Here is a 12190-nt window from a genome sequence, read left to right on the forward strand (position 1 = left end):
AAATTCTGCCTTTTGTGCCCAGCACAGGGGTCCAATACTGCTCAGCATCCTACCAATGGAATTCAAACCTATCAATGCAAATAAAATACACATTTTTACAGAAAATGACGATGATGGTATGAAAAATTGACAAAATCATGAATTTTTACTGCACCGAGTTCTACTGGGGTAATTCACACTACTTGATCCCCAAAAAGAAACTTCTTTTTACGAAGTTGTAATCATGGAAGGCAATTAATTTTTATTTGAAAACACTTTTTGCCTTTTTATGAACAATTAAATTGAGGACGTGTATAATGCAGCGAGCATGTGTTACATTATAGAAACTAATGGCAGCCATGACGTTTCTGACATTATCGCTTACTAACTTGCCCAGTTGTAGTGGACACAGAGCCATCGTGTGACATTCCACATTCTCCCCTATCGCTGATGGGGACAGGGAGAAGTCCATTCAGGAAGATGTGGAGGAGGTGAATGTGTTGCTTTTAATGGAGGTGTCACCATTAAATACCTGGCCCTCATGAAGTACATCACTGCCATTCAAAAAATTTACTGATTGGGCTATGAAAGACATATGAAATCCAATCCCTGGCCTCAATAGCTTCTGTCGATGGTAATGTGTACTTTGCCGAGCCACATCAAATGAGCAGATAATATTGTTTCATGTACCGATGGAGTGCCTTAGATCCTAGACTATTTAGGCCTGGATGTAGATGGCTTATTTTCCTCCTGCAAAGTCTGCACACTGCAAAAATATCATTGGCCAACAGAATTGGAAAGAATTCTCACAACAGATATGCCTACATGTTACACGCACGCCGCTGGGTTCAGATAGGGCAAGCCGGGTTTCATGAATTCGTTGGAATCCTGGGAGAACCGTTACTCAGGGCAATCATAGGCTGCAGCTTCTCTCAGGCGCACGATAGATTCAGTTGCTGACCAGACACATCTGACAAGAGTCTTTTTCAACAGTTCAACAGTGGAATTTAATCTGAAGCATGGCCAGTGCAATTCAGGGATATTACAGCATCAATTTTCATTACAGACAGTCTCATAAAGCAGGCACAGTAACGTCAATCTCTTCAGTAGCATAATTCAGCACAGAATAGATCTCTTGGCAGCACACTTCTATGCATAAACAGCAGGCTTTTCCTTCACAAGGACTCACTAGGACACAGCATTCTTTATCCTGCATGAAGATGGCGGGGGCGAGGGTTTGATGAGGGAGATGATGCATGTGTCACGACTCCTTCCAGTCCTTATCATTCTGCTGTGTTTAGTTTCTCTCCTGATCTGAATCCTGTTCAGTTTCCTTCTGTCAGATACAGATAACACACCACCTTTCTCTAAGGCTCCAGCCAGAACAGTAAACAACTCCTCCACAATCCCTCTGGGGCTCTACTAAAACACTCCCTGTCTCCTGTGACTGTGTTAACCCCTCCAGTTGCTGGATGCTTCTGAAGCACAACACTTCCTGTCTCTTGTGACTGTGTTAACTTTTATAGTTGCTGGATGCTTTTGAAGCAACAGCACTACTTCTGCATATCAAATACACATAGGACTCGCTACCACCACAACACACTGTTGAGCCTTTTCTGCCAATAGCTGCAACATCACCTGCTCCTGAGCTGACCACAGAAGAAGCAGAAGAACTTTTTATTGCCGATGCCACCACCTTTCTCATATAATCACATCACCCTCTTGTCACCCCAATATAGTTCCTAATCCTTGTCCACCGTACCACCATCATAATCCCTGATTTCTCTGACAGATGCCTGAGTTCTTTGCCTTTATCACTGATTCCTATGTCGAGATTTGCCCTCAATCAGACTGCCACTTTAAGGCCGCTTTATTGGTTTTGCATGTATGGTTGTCAAATTTGAAAAAAAATTGTTTGCAACACGCACTCTTTATTTTAAAAAAGGATTGCACAAGAAATGCAAAAACTCAGTACTGTTGGTTGCTTGTGACAACCACACTTCTGACTGACACGCATATAATTGCGCTAAAAATATTGCCATTCCTGACCTCCATTGAAATTTTGCTGCAGTGTCAGTGAACTTATTGACACTAGGTCGGCGCTGTTAAAAACAATTACCTACAGCCCAGCTATTTAAAACTGTGGTTTGTCCATCAAACGGATCACATATAAGTTCGCTCCAACTTCAGCCATTTGTAGTGAGTGTGGAAGATCTTGTCCTCCATTTAAAATGGGCAAGACACGTGGCAAGGGACGAGGAACTGGACGTGATGGTGATGGTGCATGCAGAAGCCGAGGCCGTGGGCAAGCTGAAATTGTGCCACAACAAACACCCACATTTTCTCGCTCGACCTTCCTGTCCCAATTAATAGGGGACCGCAGAACACCACTATTGAACACAGAGCAGTGTGAAAAGGTTATTGGTTGGATAGTGGATAATGCTTCCAGTCACTTAGCCACCACCCTGTCTTCCACACGGTCAGGTCTCAGTAGCCATAAGTCTGGACCGCATATTCCTCACCCTGATCCTCCTTCCTCCCACCATGCCGAGTGCCCGGATACAACTGATCGCACACTTTGACACTCTGAAGAGCTGTTCACTTTTCCATTTATAGATTCGAGCCTCTCGCCTGGTCCATCTGAAGGAAGGCAAGAGGAGATCCCATGTAGCGATGCCCAAATATTTGAGCTGCCACGGTCATACGAAGACGACGGTGGGAAAGTGTCACAAGAGGTGGACGATGATGAGACACAATTGCCAGAAAGTCAGGAGGAGGACCAGGGTGCGGAAGTGGAAGACGAGGTGGTGTATGATCTAGAAACTGACCCAACCAGGCAGGTGTACATGCAGAATGAGGACACCAGCACACTGGTGGAGGGAGGCAGAGCACCCCAACAGGCAGTAAGAAACAGTGTGGTGGCCACAGACAGAAGGCAGGCAACCATTCCCCGTAACACCAACACGACGGAAGTTGCCAGTACAACTGTTAGGGCTTCCCGAGTCTGGTTGTTTTTTAAAGACTCTGCCGATAACCCCAAAAAGGCCATTTGCACCACCTGCCAGGACAACATCAGCAGGGGTAGAAAAACTACCAGCCTGACCATCACCAGCATGATCAGGCACATGGCAGCAAAGCACCCGACTTTGTGGGCCGAACCCCAGGGTCCAGCAACAGTGTCTGCGGGTGACACCACTGCTTCTTCCGGTCTTGTGCGTGCAAGCCAATCCCCTGTCCATAGTGCATGCGAAGATGCCTCCTGCCCTGCACCTGTCGTTGCACACTCTCAACTAGCACCATCAGCAAGCACGTCCTTGTCCCAGCGCAGCGTTTAAGTTGTCCATACCCCAGTCCTTGGGACGCAAGCGCAAATACGCAGCCAACGACCCACAGGCCACACTACTAAATTCCCACATTTTGCGACTGCTTGCGCTCGAAATGTTGCCTTTTAGGCTCGTGGAGACAGAAGCTTTCCATAACCTGATGGCAACGGCCATCCCTTGGTACTTGGTCACCAGATGCCACAATTCCTCCCAGTGTGCCGTCCCCGCATTACACAAGCACATGTCCCACAACATTAGCTGTGCCCTCAACAATGCAGTTACAGGGAAAGTCCACCTAACCATGGACATGTGGACAAGTGCTTGTGGGCAGGGACAGTACATCAGCTGACGGCACACTGGATTAACATAGTGGAAGCCGGGACCCAGTCAGACCTTGGGACGGAACACATCCTCCCGACGCCGTGGATTGCGGGCCCTAGGTCAATTAGGGTTGCCCCCACAGTCTACAGCTCCTGCACCTCATCCTCCTCAGCCTCCTCTTGAGCCTCCATCTCCAAAATGACCACATCAGTCACAAGCTGGAAGCACTGCATCACTGCCTCAGCCAAGCGGCAATAGGCTGTGCTGAAGCTAATATGCTTAGGTGACAAACCGCACAATGCTGAAGAGTTGTGGACAGCTCTGAAAGAGCAGGCAGATCTGTGGCTCACACCACTGAACCTACAGCCAGGCATGGTCGGCTGTGACAATGGCCGGAACCTGGTGGCGGCTCTGAGGTGAGGCGAGCTCATACATGTACCATGCCTTGCCCATGTGCTTAACCTCGTGGTTCAGCGGTTTCTCAAAACCTACCTGGAGCTGCCAGATCTGCTTTTCAAAGTACGCCGCCTGTGTGCTCATTTTAGAAAGTCAGCTACAGCTTCCGCCGCCCTTGCTGTGCTTCAGCAGCGTTTGCAGCTTCCGGCTCACCGACTGGTATGTGAAGTCCCCACACGTTGGAACTCTACATTGCAGATATTGGGAAGGATTTCTGAGCAGAAGAGGGCAGTTGTTGAGTACCAGCATCAACAATGCCGTCGGTATTCAGTTCAGACTCCACACATAAAACTTCAGGAGTGGACATGGATGTCAGACATATGTACCATCCTCCAAAACTTTGAGGACTCCACCAAGACGGTGAGCGGCGATGACGCCATAATTAGCATCACCATCCCGCTTCTCTGTCTTCTGAAACGATCTCTGCTCACAATCAAAGAGGATGCATTGTAGGCAGAGCATGATGAGATGGAGCAAGGAACCATACAGGGTGATTACACAAAGCCCTGCCTCATCTCATCCCAATGAGGAAGAGGAGGAGGAGGACGAACAGGAGCTAGTTTCATGCACTATAGACAGTACTACCTGCACAACTTTCATACCGTCTGTTCAGAGTGGATGGCCTGAGGACAGAGAGGAGGAGGAAAAGAAGGAGGATGAGGAGAGTGTAAGGTGCCCCAGCGAGGTAGTCGTGGGCGAGCTGTAGCCCCCTCTCGCTATGGCACCCTACAGACAATACGTGTCCTCTCTCTGAAGTGTGGCTGTGTATGTAGTGCTCTTCACTTACTTCACGCCATCCGATCGCGGCTGTCTCCAGGCAATTTTCTTCTGGGACCAGGGCAGCAATAATTTCAGAGGACACGAGGTTCTTAACCAGAACTTGGACTTTACTTGGGGAAGAGGAATATTTACAGTCAGATATAATGGATAAGGCCCGACAGGTAATCATCTCCCTCACAGGCGCCGTTAACTGCTTCAGCCCTGGTTCCCTCTTTAAGCGGAGCATCTCTGTGGCTATAATTCCTGGCCCTAGAGACTCCTCTGTATTAACAGTGAACGGATCCGATATCTCTCCCCCACGTCTTGGCTTGGAGTACTGTTTAGCTTCCTCTGCTGCCTGCAGACCAGAAGTGCCCCGTGTCCTCACTACGCTTTGGTGAGTTTCTACGGCGAGCGAACAGGACTCGTGCTCTTGCGTGGGGAGAACTGCGCACTGGGATCTCACTGTCTGAGGGTTCGGAGCTCCCGTCTACCCTAGCAGTCACTATAGTAAGGCTGTCTCATCAGGTCGCAATCCCTTCTTGTACTACTCTATCACTTCCTGATTCAGGAAATTAAAACAGAGACTTTCCTAATATGCCCACCCTCAGTGAGCTGTCATCACAGAACCTTAACCCATCACTGTCTATAGCTCGGCTAGCAGACTCATCCTGACATCTGCACCCCCGAACAGTGGCATCTTGTGGCTGTTTTCAGGTACTACAGCCCAGAAGGAACTATACCAGGAACAAGCTCTATATCTCTCTAGGCTTGATAAGGGCACTAAGTTCCCCCTCTGCTCTACCAATCGGACCACTAAAGCTAACCCCCTTAGCTTGGCCTACCACAGTTGGGGAGGTCTGTCTTCAGGAACTCTTCCTTTTACTCTCTCAGTCTCAAGGGAAGGCTACGCCCTTCCCCACTATTACATTCCCCGACACTTTAATGTTGGTCGTCCCTGACCACACTAGGCAATAAACATCAATCAACAGTTATAAAATTACATTACTAAATTTTACTAAAACATTGTTAGTAAGCGACTGGTCCTGAGGTCATCTTCTTGGCTGGAAGACCGGCCCTTCTCGGTTAAGGGCCCTGGAACAGCAATTCAGGACAGTCCACTATCAACTTTTTCAGAGGCACCGGTCCTTCTTGGTAAGGACCCTGGAACCGAAGTGTCCATGTCCACATTTTTAAATCAGGTCAACTCTTCAATAGCCCTTAATCCCCTCCTGGGGCTACATTCTGAGGCACACCGTCACAGGTAACACCCTGTGAGTCTCTTTTCTTCTTGGCCCTAGCGGGGGTCACCGGTTCTTCCCGCTAGGCCACAAGTCTCTTAGATTCGGAGGATATCCATCCTCAAGGTGTGCCTCAGCAATTTAAATTCCAGCAGAAAAAGGCGCAACAAGCGCAACAAAAAGAAAACAAAAATAAAAACAAAAAGAGCAGCTCTCCCGGGCACGCAACTTTTGGGTGCTGCTTAAGGCCTTCCTGGCCTAGGAGGTAGGGGAACAGTCCTCCATTTTTTTTTTTTTGTTTCAACTGAAGTCAACATGGGGCACTTCGCCCCCACTGGGTAACAGTCCCAAACTACAGAAAGGACCACCACCGATGGGTCCTAGTAGGAGAAGAAGTGAAAGGTCAACGGACCTTTTAGCCCACTTAGCTCACTTCTTCCGGGCCTCCCTCTGTTCCCTCATGAAGGCGGCCCATGCTGCAGATGAAGGTGGCTTCCTCCACTTCCACGGCTGATCGGGGTATCTGCTAGGCCCGGGGTCCTCGTCCGAGGACGTAGCACTGCCACAGCCGACCTGGGTAGGGCCGTAGCTGGTGACAGAAAAATGATGGACCTCCTGGCTAACACCAGTCTGAGTCTCTCTGGCAGCTCCCTGCTCAACTGCCTCAGCCCCTCCTGGGTGTTGTGGTGCCGACTCCTTCTCTGGCACCTCACTAAGGAAATCGGCTTCCTTGCTGCTGGCGACATCCTCCTCCTCGTCGCTCACAATATCTCCCCACTGCCGCCTCCCAGGCTCCTCTGTCGGTGGAGTACTGGCCTTAGGTGGGGACAGAAAGCCTTTAGGGGCTTCCCTAGCCCAGCGTTGCTTAGCCTCTCTTTTGGCCCTCCTCTCGAAGACCTGTCGGTCCTTCTCTAGGACGTCTTCCCATTTATATGGGCGGGTGACCGCAGCCGCATACCACCCGTTTTGGCACTCACATTTTACAAAGTGCACGATGTCCCCCACGTGCAGGTTGTGTAAACGGTCAGGCAGATAGTCCCGTTTTACCGCCTCGCGGGACACGAACACCTCGTGCCCGGTCCATTCTTCTTCCAGAAACCCGTACCCCTCATGGATACGGAATTCTATGACCCGCCCCCGGGTCTGAGCTTCCTCCACTGACTCCCTTCTTGCCGCGTTGGACCCCTCCAGCCAGCCTCTCAGGAAGGTATCGGTCCATCGCCGCTGTTCTCGCGCGGTCATCGGGGGGTCCCGGGTAGCCCACTTAGGACTCCTGGGCTCGGCGTACCGCTCTGCCGAGGGGGAATGTAGGGCCTCCAAGGCCAACGACCAGAAATTCTCCCGCGGGGCCTTTCTTTTAGGGGGCTTCCCTTCCGCACCGTCCCCTGAAGGCCTGGGGGCCTCTGTTGCCACGGAAACTACTGGGGCAGGTACCGCAGATGTGACCGGCCGCTGGGGCATGGACCGCTCACCTTCTGTAAGCTTCACTGCAGCTATTGCTCCGGCCCCACCTGGATGTTCTCCTCCCTCAGCCGAGGGGGACGTTTCCTCCGGCATCCGGCTCCAGCACCACATGTGAAGCTCGTGGACTAGCAGGCCCAGCTCCGGATCAGGCCTAGTGGCCCACTGAACAGCCACTGGGGGTAAAGGCAGCGGATCGCGGGCAGCGCCCGCCGGCGGACGACTTCCAGCCGCGGCCCCTGGTGTAGTGATCTTCAGGGGTTCCTCCTCACCGCTTGCCTCGCGCACGTTGTCAGGCTCTGGGGCTGCCATCCTCTCAGGACGTCTGCTGCCGCACCTCCTTCTCCTTACGTGCCGGACAGAAAATGGCGCCGGTCGCTTACCGGTGACGCGCGTCCTGCGCGTCCAGCTGCGCCTCTTCCTGGGCCGGACCTCTGACGCGACCGCCGCGTCACTCGTCACTCTCGGCCGCTCCGCCTTCAGCCGCGCCCCCTCTCTGCGCGCGCTGATACTCACGGGGCCGGACTTCACTTTGCGCCGCACCCTCTTCCTCACTGGACGTCCCATCCTGGGGCGCATCTTCACCGCTGGGCCCATCCCTCTTCGGGCCGGAACTCGTAGGGGCTGGACATCTTTTCGCGCTCTCCAGCGCCGTCCACTCCCACGATGGGCGGTTCTTCTCCCAGACTTTACCGCCGTCGTCACCATCTTGGAATCCATGCTTCGGGCCGCCATCTTGGGCCGCATGCCTTCCAACACTTTCTCCTCAGTGTTCTGTGTCGGCTCTTCCCCGCTTTCTTCATGCGAGGAGCTCGCATCCTGCCGACTACGCCAAATGTAAGGTGCCCCAGCGAGGTAGTCGTGGGCGAGCTGTAGCCCCCTCTCGCTATGGCACCCTACAGACAATACGTGTCCTCTCTCTGAAGTGTGGCTGTGTATGTAGTGCTCTTCACTTACTTCACGCCATCCGATCGCGGCTGTCTCCAGGCAATTTTCTTCTGGGACCAGGGCAGCAATAATTTCAGAGGACACGAGGTTCTTAACCAGAACTTGGACTTTACTTGGGGAAGAGGAATATTTACAGTATTTACAGTCAGATATAATGGATAAGGCCCGACAGGTAATCATCTCCCTCACAGGCGCCGTTAACTGCTTCAGCCCTGGTTCCCTCTTTAAGCGGAGCATCTCTGTGGCTATAATTCCTGGCCCTAGAGACTCCTCTGTATTAACAGTGAACGGATCCGATATCTCTCCCCCACGTCTTGGCTTGGAGTACTGTTTAGCTTCCTCTGCTGCCTGCAGACCAGAAGTGCCCCGTGTCCTCACTACGCTTTGGTGAGTTTCTACGGCGAGCGAACAGGACTCGTGCTCTTGCGTGGGGAGAACTGCGCACTGGGATCTCACTGTCTGAGGGTTCGGAGCTCCCGTCTACCCTAGCAGTCACTATAGTAAGGCTGTCTCATCAGGTCGCAATCCCTTCTTGTACTACTCTATCACTTCCTGATTCAGGAAATTAAAACAGAGACTTTCCTAATATGCCCACCCTCAGTGAGCTGTCATCACAGAACCTTAACCCATCACTGTCTATAGCTCGGCTAGCAGACTCATCCTGACATCTGCACCCCGAACAGTGGCATCTTGTGGCTGTTTTCAGGTACTACAGCCCAGAAGGAACTATACCAGGAACAAGCTCTATATCTCTCTAGGCTTGATAAGGGCACTAAGTTCCCCCTCTGCTCTACCAACCGGACCACTAAAGCTAACCCCCTTAGCTTGGCCTACCACAGTTGGGGAGGTCTGTCTTCAGGAACTCTTCCTTTTACTCTCTCAGTCTCAAGGGAAGGCTACGCCCTTCCCCACTATTACAAGAGCATGGTCAGTCGTCCTCTTGGTGAGGACATGGAAGTTTTGCCTGTTAAGAGTCTGGCACGCATGGCTGAGTTTATGTTACACTGTCTTTCTCGTGATCCTCGCATTCTCAAAATTTTGGGTGACAGTCATTACTGGTTGGTGACACTTCTAGACCCACGCTACAAGGAGAACTTTATATCTCTTATTCCTGAGGCGGACAGGTCTACAAAAAAGGGTCAGTACCAGAAGGCCCTTGTTGCGGAACTATTAAAAAAATTCCCATCTGAAAATGCTGGCGGCAGAGGTCACAGTTCATTGGACAACCAAGGAGTACAGCCGAGAGAGACACAACTCCAATCCTGCAGAGGCAAGGGAACACTGTCAAAGTTCTGGGAGAGTTTTCTCAGCCCCTCCCATCGCACAGGCCTTGAGGCGCAGGGCACTCTCACAAGGAGTGCAAAGTTTGGGAAGATGCTGAGGGAGTACCTTGCCGACCATACCAACGTCCTCCGTGATTCCTCTGTGCCTTATAATTATTGGGTATCCAAACTGGACACGTGGAATGAACTGGCTCTCTATGCCTTAGAGGTCCTGGCCTGCCCTGCCGCTAGAGTTTTGTCAGAGCAGGTTTTTAGTGCCACTGGTGGAATTATAACCGATAGGCGCATCCGCCTGTCAACTGAAAATGCTGACAGGCTGACTAAAAATGAACAAGGGCTGGATTGGGCCAGACTTGTGAACACCACCGAATGATAGCAGCATAACAAACTCAAATCCAGTGTCTATTTTTGGGAGGTGTATTCCCATGCACCTTTTCACACCCACACATGGGTATACGCTTCCTGATTTTGGCTATTTGCTCTTGTCCTCCTCCTTCTCCTCATCCTCCACCACCATATCACCAGGGTGTCCGTGGTCCGTAATGCAACACCCACCTAATTTTTTTAAAGGGTGTTTATGATGCCCGTAAAAAAATTTTTTATACAGTATGTTCATGAATAACCCCCAGGGGTAAATGTCTGTCAGCCCAAACGCTTAGTGCATGGACATTATAAGTAGAGGAGACCCGCTCCTTTCTAATGGGAACATTTTTTATGAGGCCCTCCTCTACATGTTTTCCAAGGTGCATTGGAGTGCCTCCCAATTTTTGGCAACCCTTGCATTCACTGCATAGGCAAACACAATGGAAGACCCACTTCCTAATAGTGGGAACATTGTTTTCAGGAGGCCCTATTCTAAGTCTCTTCAAAGGAGTATTGGGGTGTGTCTAAATTTTGGACAGATCTGCCACTCACTGCATACGCAATAACAGTATAGGAGACCCACTCTTTAGTAATGGGAACAACAATGCATAGGCGGCTGATGGCTCTCTAACAATAGTGGGGGCCGACTGCTGGCCCTATAAAAATAGGCTTTGTGACTTTCAGAGTCCCTCCTTCATAAATAAAACAGGATGTGTCTGATTATGTCTCACACACCACATGAACAGATAAGGCTGTAAAATGTTAAAATGACATTTCCCGGTGAATGTATTTGTCACGGTTGAAAGCATTGCAAAAGTGCAAAAACGTATCAAAAACGCTATGTCTGAACATAGCCCAAGGTGTGGAGGAGTATTTTTGGTTTTGGTTATTTATTTTGCCTTATATACAAGTCATTACCCTGGAAAGGATGTTCCTTAACATATTTCCAGGAAAATCCATTTTGGTTTCGTTTTTGTATGTTTTATTGTGAGTCCGTAAATGTGGCGTAATACCTCTGACAACGTTGTTCACAGCAGTGACCTGGGAGTCAGAAATGCTTCCAGGGGTCTTCCCCATGCTGTTTCCATGTAATTTGAGCACTGTTCCCATCGATTTGGGCAATTTTTAGGCCTCTGCAGAACGCCGGGAGGAGCCGCCTGAAAAATGCTTGAGTTTCCCATAGACTTATATTGGGCTCGTTGCTCAGGTCGAGCACCCGAGCATTCCAATTTGCTCGACCCGAGCATCGAGCATCCGAGCATTTTAGTGTTCGCCCATCACTACACCCAGCTCATTTAACCCTTGAATCCTCATGCTGCGCAGCATGATTACTGCCTAGCTTTTATTTCAATTTTATATATGCAAATAAGGTCCCCTGACTGACCAGTGGCTTTAAGCAGACCAATTGCAAGTAGAATTTGGTGGTCAATGAGGGTACACTGCATCCTATTTAGACCTCTAAAGTTTCCATCTGCAGTTAGTATAAAACCTATAACTCTCTATTGTGCTCTTATTTGTTTCTGGATTCTGATACCTGACCATGAATTCCTGACCAGGATTGAATTCACTACCTTTTATGTCTTAGGCTATGTGTCCACGATGTAGAAATGCTCCGGATTTTTTCCTGAGCATTTCTGCATCTCCCTGGCAGAAAGAACGCATGCGGATTGTACATGCGTTTTCCTGCCACGGACATGCGGAAGTGAAGCGTTCTTCACATGCATTTCCGCATGCGGGTTGACAAGCGCTTTCCAATTGATTTTACCATCACTTGGAAAGTGCTTGACAACTTGATCACACTATATAAATCCATGCAACCGGCATGGATTTATATAGTGTGACCGAAAGAATGGTAAAAAATAAAAAATAAATATTATACTTACCTTCTGATGGCCCCCAGTGTCTTTAATCGATGCGTCTCGGCTTGCCGGCAGCTCGCGGTAGACTAAAGGACCTGTCGACGTCTGCGGTCGTGTGACCCGTCACATGACTAAATGACGTCACCGTGGGTCCTTTAGTCTACCGCCAGCTGCCGGCAAGCCGAGACAAGGACACC

This window comes from Phyllobates terribilis, unplaced genomic scaffold (assembly GCF_046119375.1).
Source record: "Phyllobates terribilis strain yellow unplaced genomic scaffold, ASM4611937v1 Scaffold_4__5_contigs__length_816908805, whole genome shotgun sequence".
Lineage (NCBI taxonomy): Eukaryota > Metazoa > Chordata > Amphibia > Anura > Dendrobatidae > Phyllobates > Phyllobates terribilis.